General features: G+C 41.1%; 1 long non-coding RNA gene across 1 annotated transcript in view; it reads left to right on the forward strand.

Annotated features, from left to right (window-relative positions):
* The window catches only part of LOC140467361 (uncharacterized), a 104422-nt gene that overhangs the window by 75409 nt on the left and 11724 nt on the right, over positions 1-17289 (forward strand). Inside the window, exon 3 of the long non-coding RNA XR_011955429.1 lies at positions 15855-16012. This is a non-coding gene — a long non-coding RNA (uncharacterized lncRNA). The remainder of the gene's footprint in view (positions 1-15854; positions 16013-17289) is intronic.

A 17289-nucleotide genomic window follows, 5' to 3' on the forward strand; every position in this document is an offset into this window, starting at 1 on the left:
GGGTGAGGGGAGAGAGAGAGAGAAACAGAGAGTTAACAATTTGTGTTCAATTTGAATTTTCTTTTGAACTGAAGTCTTTAGATATTTTCCAAATGAAACAGCTTGGAGATGTCATCACACTCCTCCAGAGAAGGTGGGATTTGAACCTGGGCTTTCAGAGGGGTTAAAGGTTAGAGGTTAAAGGCGATTGCTCAGGCCTCCACTCAAAGGAGATGTGGAGAGCTCTTGGACTGTCCTGATTTAGCTGAAAGTGTCGAAGAATTGCCTGTCACTGATCTCAATTCCTCTCAAAGGTCTTCCCTCCACCGTTTCCTACCTTATTGATCCCCAACCGTGTCCAACCTGTTTCTACCTTCTCCCCAAAATCCCCACACAGGATTGGCCAAGCATACCATCTTTCCAGTCTGTTCCTACCACACTAAACTTATTTCTTTTTACAAAGACAGAAATTGCTGAGAAACACAGAAGGTCAGGCAGCAACTGTGGAGAGAAAACAGAGTTAAGCATTTCACTTCCAGTGGTTGTTCTTCGGTCTCGAGTCTTACATGCCCTGTGGGATTTCCAGGTTCCTGGTCCTGACTGCCTCCTCTTCAATTTGCAATGGGGAGACCAAATACAGGCTGGACGATCACTTTGCAGAACACCCGTGCTCAGACTGGAAGCACAACCCTGACCTCCCAATTGTTTGCTATTTTAATACATCACCTTGCTGCCATGCTGACTTTAGGCCAGCCACAGTGTTCCAGTGAAACCCAAAGCAAGCTGGAACAACAGCACCCCATTTTCTGTTCAGGCTCCTTACGGTCTTCAGGGCCCAATATTGAGTTCAACTATCCCAGACTGAAAACTCTGTCCTCGATTTTATTCCCCCAAAACCTACCAGCCATGATGTCAAATTTTTTTTTTGTTTTGCTTTAAGCAGAGCTGATCTGTGTTCTGCCATTAACCCCTACACCAGACCCATTCCCCTCTCCTACATTCATTACCACTCCCAGTACTCTTGTTCTGTGATACCTGTGACCTCTAATCTCACTCTCCCTTTTATCATAGTATAAACCTCAGCACTTTTCCAACTCTCAATCCGACTTGAAATGTTAACTGTGTTTCTCTCCACACAGATACTGCTCAACCTGCTGAGCTTCTCCAGTACTTCCTGTTCTTGTATTGTTAACTGAAGGATAAATATTGGCAAGAACGTCAGAGTAATTCCCCCGCTGTTCTTCAAAATAGTGCCCTGGGACTTAATCTTACCTTTTTTTTACAACATCTCAATTGTGTTGATTTTTTTAAAGGGTTTTTTGGCCCTAAGACCTAATAAGTTCTCTCACTGTATCTTAGCATTTGTGCCACATTAATTATCTGTCCCACTCTATGGCAGATATCTGTCAAAAGACTGGCATCTTCATTGTGTCCTTCTCATTGACAGATAGAACCTTAAGCATGACAGAGAAGGGGAAGTTGATGCCATGATTCTCCAACTGGGGCCTGGAGATCCTGGTGAATGGGGCGGTGTAAAGGAGAGGAATCATCTTCCTGGAGGACTGGGGGCAGAACCTCTGCCGCCAGAACCTGGCAACCTGGTCTGAGGTTACCACTGGCGTCAGTGCTATCTCTGGGGTGGAAAGGGCTGATCAGTCCCATTGAAAGCAGGTTAATGTCTTTAGAGGCACATAGTCATAGTGATCTACAGCACAGAAAACAGCTGTTCAGCTCATCAAGTCCAAACAGGTCAAAAACAACCACTGAACTATTGAAATCCTATTTTTCAGCACTTGGCCCGTGGTCTTCTGTAACTTGGCATTGCAAATGCACATCTAAATACTTCTTAAATGTTATGAGAGTTTCTGCCTCTACCTCCCTTTTACAGGGAGTGAGTTGCTGCCTCTCTCTGGGTGAATTTATTTTCCTCACATTTCCTCTAAATCTTCTGCCCATTAAATCTATTGCTCTGGTCATTGTTCCCTTCAGTGACGAAACTATGACTTTAAGAGGTGTATTTTGTCCTTTTTTTTATGAAGAAACATTGAGATAGAGGTAACAGACATTCTGCTCTAAGCCAATAAAGCGAACAGCTTGCGAGACCATTACAGTTGGAACAATAGAAGCAGCCTAAATGGGTGTGGTCAAACTCCCACGGAACCAGGACTTTTAGTTTTAGCCTTCAGCAGTTGCTGTGATCTTGGAGCTGAATGTGGAAGCTCTTATTCCTCTCTCTGTTACAGCTAAAAGCTGGTGTTCTCTTCCTGTCGCTAGAATTGCACAGAAGACGATCTGTTTCACTGAAATTGTCTTTGCCAATGGTGTATTTATGGGATGTTACTATATTGGAACAGTTAATTAGATGTAGTTTATATACGTATTATTTTGTTAAGCATTTCGATAGAGTTACAGGGAAGCCAATCAATTTCTTTTGTTTTATTTTGACTATATTTTAACTGTGGTATAAAAATAAAGTGTGTTTTGCTTAACATCGAGTACTTTGACCAAGTGAATTCCAACTGGAATGCAATGTTTCATACTTACCTTTAAAATAAGAAAAAGTTAGGATTTAGACTATCCTTTGAATATATTTTGAGGGAGTTTGGTCTGATCCATCACACTGTATCAAGGAGAAACATTTCTTCGTGTCTACCCTGTCTATTCCCCTCATAATTTTATCCATCTCAATCATGTTGTCCATCATCTCCTCTGCTCCAAGGAAAACCACCCAGGCTGTCCAATCCCTTTTCATAATGAAATTCTGCATCCTGTTACCCTCGCCAGTGCAATCACATCCCTCCTACAATGTGGATGCCAGAACTGTACAGAATGCTCTAACTGAGGCCTTTTTTACTATTTCAGCAAATCCTCCCTGCTCTATGCCTCAGCAAATAAAGACAAGTATTCCATATGCCTTCTTAACCACTTTATCCAACAATCCTGATATCCTAAGGTACTGATGAACATGCATACCAAGCTGCCCCTGATCCTCAGTGCTTTCTAGGGACCCATTATTCATTATGTTTTCCCTTACCTTATTTGTGCTGCCCATTTGCATTCCCTCACATTCATCTGAATTCAACTCTATTTTCCACCATTCAGTCCAGCTGACCAGCCCATCCTGTACTCTAAGGCTATCCTCCTCACAATCTGCAAATACCAATTTTTGTATCATCTGCAAACTTACTGATCAACCTTCCTGCATTCAGGTCTAAATCATTAACATTAACCACAAATAACAAAAGCCCCAAACTGACCCCTTTGGGACCCCACTTGACACAGGCGTCCAGTTGGAAACCCTTAAACATTACCCTCCTCTTCCTGCTACTCAGCCAACTGTGGATCCAATTTGCCAAATTTCCTTGAATCCCATGTGCTTTTACCTTTGCTAACAATCTCCTTAGCAATGGAGATGTGGAACCTTATCAAAAATCTTGCTGAAGTTCAAGTAGACTACATTGAAGGCATACAGCCTTCATGCTGTATGAGTCAGAGACTCATACAGCAAGAAAACAGACCCTTCAGTCCAGCTCATCCATGCAGACCAAGTTTCCCAAACTAAACTAGTCCCATTTGCCTGTGTATGGCCCAGATCCCTCTAAACCTTTCCTACTGGTCACCTCTTTAAAACATTCAATCAAGTTGGTCAAACATGACCACCCCTTAAAACCATGCTGACTGTTCTTGATTAATCCCTGCTCCTCCAAACGCAGATTAATTCTGCCCCTCAGAACAGCTTCCGATAGTTTCCCCACCACTGAAGTTTGACTGATAGGTCTGTATTTTCCTTATCTCTTGCTCCCTTCTTGAGTAACAGTACCATGTTGACTGTCCTCCAGTCCCCCTGCACCTCTCCTGTGACCAGAGAGGAATTGGCAATTATTACCAACACTATTGCTATTCCCTCCCTCTACAACTTGGGGTACATTTCATCCACCCCTGGAGATTTATCTATTTTCAAGCCCTGCCTGACCACTCACTGTCTAAGTTAATTTCTTCAATCAGGGCAAAGACCTTCTCCCAGATTTCTAAACTCACATCATCCCTCTCACTAGTGAATACCGACACAAAGTATTAATTTAGAACCCTATATACAAGGCACCAAGTACAAATTACCACTGTGGGCCTTAATGAGTCCTGCACTTTCCTTGTTATCCTTTAATGTACCAGTAAAATAAAAACTTAGGATTTTCCTTTATTTTACTTGCTAGTAGCCCTTCATGACTCCCTTTAGTTCTTCAAGTCTTTCTTTAAGTTTCATTTTGCATATTCTACACACCTTGAGGGTTTCTGCTGTTTGTGAGCCCGTGGCATCTGCCATAAGCCTCCCTTTTTCTCTCATTCCAATGCTCCATATCCCTTGATATCCAGGATTCATAGGATTTGATGGCCGTCCCCTTTTTCTTTATTGGAACATGTTGGCCCTGTACTCTCCAAATTTCTTTCTTGAATACACCACACTGTTCTGAGACAGTTTTACCTGAAAGTATCTGCTCCCAGTCCATTCAGGCAGGAGGCTGGAAGAACACAGCAAGCCAGACAGCATTAGGAGATGGAGAAGTCAACGTTTCGGATGTAACCCTTCTTCAGGACTGGGGGTGGGTCTGCAGCTCTTCCTACACCCACCCCCAGTCCTGACGAAGGGTTACATCCAAAACACTGACTTCCCCACCTCCTGATGCTGCCTGGCTTGCTATGTTCTTCCAGCGTCCTACCTGTCTACTTTGGGTTCCAACATCGGCATTTTTTTTTGCCTCTAACCCAGTTCATTAAGGCCATTGAATCTTTTATGTCTATCTCAAAGAGAAAACAAAACCCCAATTTAACACAAGATCTGAAAGTGAGGACCTCTAACAGTGCCGCAGTCCCTTTGCATTGCACTGGGGGGGTCAAACTTGAGCTTAATACTCTAGTCCTGGAAGGGGTCTGTTCAACATACAGCTCTCTGACAAGAGGCAAGAGTGGTCCCAACGATGAGTCATAGCTAACTTTAGAAACACCACATTTTCATGTGTCTCACTTCTGTTATTGCAGACCATGTGGATATTACATTGCCTTCTCATCATTTAGTTATGCCAACTGAAAAGATGCAACAGCCTGGTCTCACTCCAGGTCTATTGAGAACATCGGGCCTGTATGAAAACCTTTGTTCTAATTGTAAGAAAAAGCGGATTGCTACTTCAGTGAGTAAATGCAAGGCAGTGTTCCTTCTATGCATTTGACCCTTGTTAGAGGCTGATTGCCTTTACAGAAAACATTGGTCGTCAGTCACTGGCACTATTGCTAATTTGTTTTCAGAATTATAGTGATTACTAGCTTATTTAAAGAGACGTATCTAAACAATGAATGGAAGTATTGGGTATAAAATGCTTTGTATTCTTGTTTTGACATGTTGAGCCAGTTGAGACACAAGCAAACCTAGAAATAATTATCTGTTTACATTATTGTAAAACCTATTGTATGACATTCCCATGGAGAATAAATGCTCAGTTGCAGACTTTCCTTTCAAGGGGAGTTATTTGTGGCTTTTAATTATTCTGAAATCCCTTTGCACTTAGCTCTATACAATGTTTCCAGCTGCATAGATTTTTAAACTTTTCAATCATTAATGCCTGCACTTTGCACCACAATTTACCTGATGTCTCTTTTTTTGCCCCTCTGTTGTTAACTTGTACTCTGACCTTCATCTTTATACTTGCTATCACTGCCAACATTCTAAAACCCAGCAGAAAGGAGCAGCGCTGAATAGTGCTGTTACACAAAGTGTTGAGTCATGGATTCACACTGTTATTGCTCTTGAAGGATGCTAAATCATGGATCTAATCTGTCCCAGTGTCAGCAAGGCAAGAGTAAAGATCAAAGTATGAAGTTTGTTAAACAAAAGAAAATTGGCTGTTTCTGCTCAATAATGTTTTTTAGGTTTGTTCATAAGAAGTGAGCACCATTGGCTAGTCCAATATTTATTGCCCATCCTTAATTGCGAGGGCAATCGAGAGTCAACAACATTGCTATGGGTCTGGAGGCACACGTAGGCAAGATCAGGTAAGGATGGCAGATTTTCTTCCTTACAGGACATTAGTGAACCAGATCAGTTTTTAACATGGTTACATGGTCATCATTAGGTCTACTTTTGATTTTTATTGAATTTAAATTTCACCATCATAAAGTCAGAGAGTCATACAGTATGGAAACAGACCCTTTGGAATAACTCAACCAATCCCAATCTGACCTAGTACATTTGGCCCATGTCCCTCTAAACCCTTCCCATTCATATACCCATCCAATGTAATTTTACCCGCCTCCACCACTTTCTCTGGAAGCTCATTCCAGAGATAAACTATCCTCTGCATGAAAACATTAACAAACGTCATGGTGGGATTCAAACCAATACCCTCAAAACATTGGCCTGTGACTTTGGATTACTAGTGCCATGGCATTACCATCTCCCCTGTGATCCACTGACACAATTGACACCTACTGATCAAAGCACCAAGTGTTTTCACTCCAGGACTGAGGAAGATATTCCAGCTCCCTGCTTCTAAATATGTGAATTCTTCCCTGTAATGAGAGCTGACAGTCTATCTGAATTCAATATTGTTTTCTTGAGCAAGACTAAACCAAACAGATTTTATCAAAATGGTTTATAAAGGCTCACTTGTTAAAATGTCAGAATTCATTCCTTCTTGCTGAATCAAATGACAATAATTATTAACTCCACTATAATAATATCAGGACTGTACTCACTACCAGGCTTGATGGAATAGAACTATGAACAACAGGAAAGGACATCTTTGGACCCTTACAAATATGGGTCCCAGTTCCATGTGATCCAATGTCATTATGACATAGCTCCTCTGCACATGCTCAGTAACTATTCTTAAACTTATAGTTAACACTTTACCCTACACTCCACAGCTTCTTTCTGGGAAATATGAGGCAGAATCTTGGATATGGTCAGCATTCATTTTAATGGCAAAAGAAGACTCTACAATGAATCACCAGTTACAGTTATTTTAATACAATGAATGACTTAATGGGTTGGAATTTCCCCAGAAATTTCAGGACCCCACAGTCAGGGTCAAAGTATGTGAGGAGTGATCATTGGGCTTTGATTTTATTGATGTTGACTGATGTATGGTTAGAGGATGGGCTTGCTGCCCAAAAAAACATGGTAGATGGGCTGTCAACAATGAAAAGCAAACATCCTCCACTGAAGAAGCTGCAGATTGCCTTTGCAGGGAATAAAAGCAGAGATTCCCCAAGTCAGATGTGCCTTTTCTTCAACTTCATTAGAGTGAAAGTATAAAAATGTCCCCTTAGCAAACTAAATGCCATTGCACACAAGACAATCTGTGGCCATGACCCAGGTCAGCGAGGAGGATCACAAAGCTTGTCTGGAATATGGGCACCCTACCCACCCTCAGTCTGCAGCCAGGAGGCTGCCACCAGACAGCAAGACTGTTCCCTGGCATCTACAGTAATCTGGGAACTCTGTCCCCATGCCACCTTTGGTAGAATGACTTTGCAGCGGACTGATGCTAGGAAGCCGAGTCTATGCGTCTGCTTGTCCATCTCAGCGCTTGCATCCAGCAGACCCAAACTTTCAGTCAAGAGTCTTACATGAAAATTCCAATGGAGAAACATGCCTTGCTTCAAGTACTCTTGTTCATTATGAGTGGTCATTATAAAGTTAACATGTTCATTACTGGTTAGAGTGTTGTATTATATCACAAACACTTCTACTAATTAAGACCATGACCAGATAGACCAGCGTGCTGATTTTGTTTGAATATCAGTGTCATTCTTTGTACATACAGAGTAAATATGTAAGCAGAGGAGACAAACATGAGATGCTATTGTAGATGAATCTGAAAGAGCACACCTTGTGAACGACAGGATAAAACTAATGCCCTAGACAGTAAAAGTAGAAATATATATTGGATTATAGATCATAGGAGCATTTTAACATAAAATAAATAAAATGATTCAATATATGTCACGATCATGGACTATAGTACTAGTTCACTGAAGGGTATATCAACATATGGTTTTTAAAAGAGGACAAATCCAACCAAAATAACTGTAAATTTAAATCCATTGACTGTTTGGAAAGGAACTTTGGAATGTCACATCAGCAGGTGTCAAAGAAACTTCAAAGGATGAAATACACTACAAACTGAACTGTATTCTCCTGTGAGTATATCAAACTGTGACATGATGGTAAAAAAGACATCAATCTGGGCAAGAAACATATCAGTGTTTCCCTTTTCATGAATACATAGGGACGGGGTAAAAGATAAACTTCGACCCTGGTCTATGTGTATTAATGGCCTGATGTCCCAGCATATGGACTAATTTGCCTTAAAGGTAGCAGCTTTGAGCACAGCCATTGAACACTCTGCACTGCAGATAAAGGGAAAGAGAATTGAAAGTTGGCCACTGGGAAAAGAAACACAGACAAGGGAATTTTAATCAACCAACAAAGCTTGGAAACCTGAAGCCAACTGTTCAACTCCCAGTGTGAACAAGATCAGTAACATCCACTACAACAGCTGAAATATTCCACCATCTACTCTTCACAAATAACTTACAAACCAAACTGTAGATCTTTTAACTTATATATTTTTTGCATTCTCTTCTTATTCCTAATCTATGTGGATTTGTGTTGTGTTATTATTTCTTTGCACATTAGTAACTAATGAATCCACTCACTGAGAATCTATAAAACCTGGTGAAATTAGTTCCTTTTAAAACATAATTTTGACTGAAGAAGGGCTTATGCCCGAAATGTCGATTCTCCTGCTCCTCGGATGCTGCCTGGCCTGCTGTGTTTTTCCAGCACTACATTTTTCAACTCTGGTCTCCAGCATCTGCAGTCCTCACTTTCTCATAACTTTGACTGAGTCGGGGGAAAAGCCAACGACAAGGGAAGGGATCTATTTTAAAGTCATCTTGTTGTGAACAAACGAGGGAGTGGGTGAGTTAAAAAAAGGGAATCAATTCATACCTCCTCATCTAGGGGCTTGACAATTTGGGGACTTTCATCAGAAATATAATAATTTGGGGAAGTTTTGTCTGGGGTCTGGTTGTACAATGTTAGGGACTTAACATGGGGGATCTGACTGTAATAAATGTTACCATCAAAACTGTCTCTGAGTCTGATCTATTTCTTCATGTTAATTGCAATTGTTTTTTTGAATAAAGCATACTGTCACATAGTTCTTATATTCCTTCACAGTGGGGTCTTTTTAACCTCCAGGGTGAGCGGGGAGAGCGGGCAAGTGAAGGGTTAATAATAAAGAACAAAACCAAAGCTGGATCCTGATCTTCTCAATGTTTGTGGTTATCGCTGAGACAGGTTGAGGAGAAGGGGAATAGGACACCAGTCAACCCCAGGACACAGGCACACCAGGAAGATACTTTAAGAGTCTATTTTATACTCTATTTTAACTTTATCTTTAACTTCTGAAACTAAGGAAATCCTGGCAGAGATGGGAGAGGTCTATTCCACAAAACATTCATTATTGTTCTACTTGTGAGTCAGAAGGAAGAGTACTGCTTCCCACTATGTGCACTAGGCTTAAGAGCATAGGACATAGGGGCAGCAATAGGATACTCAGCCCTTTAAACACGTGAGCTGAGTTTACACATCATGTCAACTATGATCAGAGTTGCTACCCCAATAGCCTCAACACTAGCCCCTCACTTCAAAGACAGTTAGCCCTCACCCTCTTGATATCTGGTTCCAGCCACAGAGGCCTTTGACTGTGAGGTCATGAATGGAACCAGTGCAGGCATATTCAGAATGATATTGTTGTGCAGTGTTTTGTCTTTGTGAATATATTGTGCTGGAACAACACTGATGCTTTATTCAGGGATCATAAGGTAGTCATGTGAATAACATGACTGTGAACCTATTTACAATATGAGGTTGTTCTGTGGACATCCTGCAACAATATTATAACAAACAAGTGGAAAGAGAAAAAACATAACTTGCATTTAAACAATCCCCTTTTCAAACCTCAGGGTGCTCCAACTCGCTGAAGAGTCAAGGAAGCATGGTTGAAATGTTGTCACAGTTGTAATCTAGGGAGGGTGGCAGTCAATTGCACACTGCAAACTCCCATATACAGCAATTATTTTGCTTATTCATTCATGGGATGTAAGCATCATTGGCAAGATTTGCATTTATTTCCCACCCCTAACTGTTGGTGGTGGTCTGCCTCCTTGAATTGCTACAGTCCATGCAATCTTGGTGGTGCTGTGAAGTTATGGCTCCAATTCAGGAAGGTGTGCAGCATGGAGGACAACTGGTCCTATACTTGCAGAGTACAGGACAACTGGTACAAAGTGGACTTCTAGAGAACAGGCATCTGCCCAGCCCCAGGTAAGAAATGATCCGATGGAATTGGCCATTAATGACTCTGGATGTAGGTTTGCTCGCTGAGTTGGAAGGTTCATTTCCAGATGTTTCGTCACCCTACTAGGTAGCATCTTCAGTTGGCCTCCAGGTAAAGCACTGCTGATAATTCCTGCTTTCTATTTATATATTTGGATTTCTTTAGATTGGTGATGTCATCTCCTTTGGTGATGTCACTTCCTGTTCTTTTTCTCAGGGAGTGGTAGATGGGGTCTAACTTGATATGTTTGTTGGAATGGCATGCTTCTAGGAATTCTCATGCGTGTCTCTGTTTGGCTTGTCCTAGGATGGATGTGTTGTCCCAGTCGAAGTGGTGATCTTTCTTATCTGTATGTAAGGATACTAGTGAGAGTGAGTCGTGTCATTTTGCGGCTAGTTGATGTTCATGTATCCTGGTGGCTAGTTTTCTGCCTGTTTGTCCAATGTAGTGTTTGTTACAGTTCTTGCATGGTATTTTGTAAATGACATTAGTTTTGCTTGTCTCTACAGAGTCTTTTAAGTTCATTGGCATCATGGTAGCCCACAAACCCACCAACACACATAAACAGCAGCTAAAGTGTCTGAGTAGTCTGGTAGTCATTTCTGAGATGTCTTTGATGTAGGGGAGAGTGGCTAGGGTTTCTGGACGTGTTTTCTCTGCTTGTTTGGGTTTGTGGCTGAGAAATCGGTGGACTGTGTTCATTGGGTACCCATTATTTTTGAATACACTGTATAGGTGATTTTCCTCTGCTCTGCATAATTCCTTTGTGGTGCAGTGTGTGTTGGCTCATTGAAATAATGTTCTGATGCAGCTTTGCTTGTGGATGTTGGGATGATTACTTCTGTAGTTCAATATTTGGTCTGTATGTGTTGTTTTCCTGTAGTCGCTGGTTTGAAGTTCCCCATTGGCTGTTTGCTCTACTGTGACATCTAGGAATGGCAGTTTGTTGTTGTTTTCCTCCTCTTTAGTGAGTTTTATTCCAGTAAGGGTATTATTGATGGTCTTGAAGATTTCCTCTAATTTGTTTCATTTAGTGATGACAAAGGTGTCATCAACGTAACGGACACAAAGCCCTGCCAACCATCCAACCCAAACTTTGGGTCCGCTACATGGATGACACTTTTGTCATCACTGAATGAAACAAGTTAAGAGGAAACCTTCAAGACCATCAATAATACCCTTACTGGCATAAAATTCACTAAAGAGGAGGAAAACAACAACAAATTGCCATTCCTAGATGTCACAGTAGAGTGAACAGCCAATGGGGAACTTCAAACCAGCATTTACAGGAAAATAACACATACAGACCAAATATTGAACGACAAAAGCAATCATCCCAACACCCACAAATGAAGCTGCATCAGAACATTTTCACTCTAACCTTCTGCAGACTATCTTTTCAGCCAGGAAACCAAAGTCTTGACCTCTGACTCTTATCCAGCTCCCAGACTGGTTATTCAATGCACCAAACAATCTCCCAGTTTTGTCAGATGTGGCATTCAAATTGACCCGGATTCAGTATCACCAAAAGGTATTTACCCCATTCTTAACTGAAATCCTACACAAGAAGCAAGGTCCTGCCAGTTGTTTTACTGATCACAATCATTGCGTCAAAAGCTTTTTATAGAAGCTGTGTGAATTAAACTCCTTGAGCACTGAATTTAACTAAATAGCAATAACTTAGTAAAAACTCCATCCAAAATCTCTCCTGGGTTATGTAGAGGACAAATTTGTATCTATATCACATCCTCCATGACTTCAGGAAATGCCAGTGGTTTCCAACTCAAGAGTTTCAAAAATGTTTCAATCAATGTTTGATAGTTGTGTATGACTGTGCAAACTGGCAGATGGCAAATAGCTAAAAATGTCATTTTTGAAATGTGGTAAAACTGTTGAGATGCAGGAAAACATGTGGCTGCCAATTTGCACACAAGTTCCCAAAATCAGCAACGTGATAATGACCAGATAATCTGTTTTTTTTTAATGAACTTGGTTGAGAGATACATAGTGTTGCTGACACCAGGGAGAACACATCTGTTCTTCTTTGAAATGTTGCCTTAGTATCTTTTCGGTGGTTAGACAAGGCTTGATTTTAATGACAACATCTTAGACTGTGCACTGTACCTCAATTTTACATAGGAGCAACAACCTAGACATCTGACTTCAAGTTTCTAGGATTGACTTCAGCGCACAACCTCAGGCTCAAAGAGAAGAATGGTGCCCCTTAAATTATTGACAAATTGACAAATAACTCAAATTTTGGCAATATTAAGCGATATTGTCCCAATTTCTGTTCCATACTCTGGTGTCAGATTTAGCAAAGCAAATCTAAAACAGGCAGTCAGCCCATCATTTACCTATGCAGAGAGGCTAATGAATGGTTTAGGAATCAGACAAAGTCATGAGAGTGTTCACCTGTGCCAAAACTGGTAGGGAGTTCTTTTAGACGTTCTTTATGTGTAGGACATTGGTTCCAGCAATCAACCTTTAATTTGTCAATTTTTCACCAGTAAAAAGAATACAATGAGGTTGAATTTCTGTCATTTTTTTTTCTTGTACATTCTGCAGTTCCTTCAGACTCTCCCTTTCACCAGGGATTAACCTCCACTGATAATTCTTACAGGTTATTTGATCCAGTGCCTTTTGAACTCCAGAGGCAATAATTATTATTACACAATGTGATGAGTGGAAATTAGCAATGATGTCTGAACTTAAGTAACAGACGTAGTTTCAGGTCATAAAAGATTATGTAAACCTAAAGCTCAGACTTTCGACTTCACATAGTTTTATGATAAATGGAGTCAATTAACAAATGACTTCATCAGGAGCCATGCCAACATAATATCAGAAATACCTGATCACTGATCACTGATAAAAATACTTTGTCGAAGCTTTATATTCATTTACTGGGCTAAGTACTTGCATCATCCTTATTGCCCATCACACCTGTGCTCAGTCTATGGCCTTGACACTCCCTTTTTTTGTAAGCTCTTTGAACTGCACTCTAAGTCTGGCCACATTACACCTCCACTTTTAATTGCTCCTCTATTGTCAGCTATACTTTCACCAGCCTTGGTCCAAAAACTGTGGAATTCCCCTTCCTAAACCTCTCCACCTTCATACCTCTCTTTTAAGAAAATCATGAATCCCATCAGATGGAACTAGCTTTATTACCGAATGTGGTACAGTGTCTGAAATTGTTTTCTCTTTATAAGGTGAAGGTCCTTGGGACATTCTGTTATATCAAAGGGGCATACGAAAAGGCAAGTTGCTGTTTTAATATGGAGCTAGGCATTGGGAAGAGTGAATAAAAGGAGGAAACGTAATAGATGTCCTTATCCCTGATTAAGAACAGACCAAATGCAATTGAGCCAGCAAGACACCTGCTTCCATTAGGCAATCTGTTACCTTATAAATGATTTGACACGTTCTATCACAGGATTAGGATAAGGTCTGTCACCTGGGCCAAGTTGCAGGAGCAGACTAACCCACTGAGTTGACACTTTTGGCTATTTATCATCTGCCAGTTTGCACAGTCATTCACAGCTATCAAACATTATTGTCCATCTGGTTAAGGCCAGAATTGTTTGCATCATCCACATACTTGCTCTGCATCAGTCTGGTTAACAGGCCAAGTTTTGCAATGGCAAGTTCCCATGATTCCTGCAGTTTTATGACACCTCATAGGACTTAGAAAGATGAAAGGATGGGATAATCAAGTGAAATGCTTCAATTCCTTACAAGTTATTGATTGTAAAAAATATTCTGTAAAAAATATTAGTAAAAAAATGCAATTAGTCTCTAGAGAAAGGACAGCATCGCCAACACTTCTAATTCAGTCATCAACCTCAATCTGAGAAAAGTGCTGACAAACCTTTAGCTCATGCCTCAAAATTTATCCCCATTAAAAGCGAAAGTACGAGCTCCTAAAATATTTTGGCTGGTTGGGAACTAGCCAGCGTGAGTAGTGAAAAAAATATCCAGCAATGAAGTCAAGCAAGTAACATTGTTATTACACTTCAATGTTCATCATTCATTTTTCTCTTTACTTTTAATGCATTCATTTGAAACCATTTCATATTCAGCAAATGATTATTTTTAAAGTTGGAATTAAATGCTAAATACATCTTAGTTTGGTTTTGCGAAAATGGGTTGCGACTGTATCAACCCAGATCTCTTGAGATACCACATTAAACAGGAATGTCGTTCAGGGATGAGAGCTTCTCTGCTTCATGTAATTCTACTCACAGAGGATTATTTGAGCATTACCAGCCAAATCTTTCACCCTTGATTTAGTACAATCCTTGAGGGAAACATCTTCCACATTATATATTACTATGAGTTCACGGTAAAAATTAACTGGTGTAGATATAGGATCCTGAGTGCACTCTGTGCCATCTGTTTATAAGATGATTTATAAATAAATCTAAAGAGGGTAAAAGTACAGCATGTTTATACAGTGAACTCAAGAGGATTTGTACCTTATCTTTCATGCTGTCTTATGCAGCTGAGAATAACAATCAAATCTTGTTAAGGCCATTGTGTTAATGAAAGGATGTTAAGAAAGAAGTGTTTTGATCAAGAAATAAATTGCCATAAATTAAAACATGGAAGATCTTGCATTTATATAGTGCCTTTTACTACCTGAGGATAAGCCAACGAGCTTTGCAGCCTCTGTTGTGATGAAGAAAATACAGCAGCCAATTTCAGTACCCGGCCTCCGAAATGGGAATGTCATAAACGACCAGATAATTTGCTTTAGATTTGGTTGAGGGATAAACATTGGCCAGCTTGCTGTGTTTGTCTTCAAAAGTGTCATAGAATCTTTTGTTCACCTGAACAAACACGAACCTCAATTTAACACCATGTCCAGCAAACAGTATGTCCAATTCCTTCGTGTTGCACTAGAATTTCAAACATTACCTTTGTTTTCTCTCCACAGATGCTGTGAGATTTGCTGAGTTTCTCCAGCAATTTCTGTTTTTGCCTCATGCACTACCGACTTTACCCATCTCACCCAATTCTAGCCCCATTCTACCCACAGTTCCTGGCAGAACCGGCCACTCACTGGATATTCCCTGAAAGGCCACCTTCCCTGATGCCCAGCCCATCTTTAAAAGGCTGCTGTACATCCAAAGGTGTGCAGGTTAGGTGGACTGGCTATGCTGTGAGGCAGTAGTGCCAAACCACTGAGCCATTTTCCACTCCACAAGAGTGCCACAGCTTTCTGACAGTATCACTTCACACTTACAGTATCTGCCACTGGACCCCACCACTTACCAAGGCTCTTGCTCTGTCACTATCACATGCTTTTTTAGCTTGCAATGCCCCCAGTCTCCCACACCACTAACACCACCGCATTGTCTCTGCAATGCTTGCTCACTCTCCTGGGACACTTCACCATCTTTCTGTACCAGCATTAACGGTGAGCTACCCACTTTCATCTCAATCAACCCACCTTTTCTTTTATTCCAGGAGAAAACAGCACTTGACAACAGAAGAAACCAGGATGGGTGAAAGGGTGCCTGACAGCGGACTCCTCACCCATTATGAAGAGGGAATCCTGGTCCTCACAGGAAACGAATGAGACTGCCCTTGCAAGAATACTGAGACATCCACATCCAAGCAACTGAGTAAGTACCATTCTGTATTCCCCTGTAATTTTCACATTAACCCCACTGACATTCTAATCAATGGCTGCAGTGTCTTTTCTCCCTTGTGTCTTGCAGCCACCAAAGAGATTTTCATTGTCTCTGCAGAGGATTGAGTTGCTCTGCCAGAAGGCACCTACTCAGCCTCTAAGGAAGAGAGGTCAGAGGTCTCCTGCCAGCTCGGTCATTGAAATATTATTGGGAATGTCAGATGTAGAAAAGGTGGGTGCACCAGCTGGTGAGCACCTCCACAGTGTGGCCAAGGAAGAATTTCCCTAGGCTGGTGTGGCATCACTTCCTATTACCTAAATGAGTGAATGACTGAATGACTGTCAGAGGCTAAGCTCATCCCCAGACAGGAGAGGACTCTGTGGTGTCAACAACCACAGACTTTGCAGGAGATGGAACAGCAAGCAGGTTTGTGCAAGGCCCATGAGATGTAGGAATGCAGCTTCCTGTGGTGTGTGATTGTCCAGCTAGTTCTGTGGAAAACTAGTTTATTCTACTGGAGAATAGGAAGTTGCACATCTTTGGATTGTGAGAGGAAACTGGAGCACCTGCAGGAAACTCACACAACACAGGGAGAATGTGCAAATTCCACTCAGACAGTCACCCGAGGCTGGAATTGAACCCATGTCCCTGGTGGTGTGAGGTTACGGTGCTAACCAGAGCCACTGTGCCCTCTTAGGATAGGAAGCTGCATAGACTGAGGTGAGACCTTAAGCGAATAAGATTGTTAACAGGCAATAAATCCCACTAACAAGTAACTCTCAGCTTCTGAATAAGAATCTTACCTCAGCACACAGAACATAGTAAAAGATGCAGCCAGTTGATCCCAACAGTGAGATTGGCCTCACTGGAATTCTCACATGATTCTGCCACATTTCTCATTACAGCCCACGTCATTCAAGCCTCTACAAGATTTAACCATTATGTTCTTCAATTACTCCTTTTGATATTTTCATCAAATGTCCAACAAATTCCAAACAGCACCAATGTATAAGTTTGGTCCAGGGTCTTCGCTCCATTTACAACCACAGGAAAGATTTGCGGTGATGGAGTGGAGATTGAGTGACTTCTGATCCTGCAATTGTGTTAGGTGGAATTCTTGAAACAACCCAAGAACCGGTATGAGTGTCCTTGAGTCCACCTGAATGACCCCAAATCTTCTGAAAGTGAATTGAATTGGCATAAAGGATAAACAATGTATCTAAACATTGTCCAAATATTTCATTGGTCCCTCACTGCCACACAATAAA

Source organism: Chiloscyllium punctatum, chromosome 45, assembly GCF_047496795.1.
Source record: "Chiloscyllium punctatum isolate Juve2018m chromosome 45, sChiPun1.3, whole genome shotgun sequence".
NCBI classification, from domain to species: Eukaryota; Metazoa; Chordata; class Chondrichthyes; order Orectolobiformes; family Hemiscylliidae; genus Chiloscyllium; species Chiloscyllium punctatum.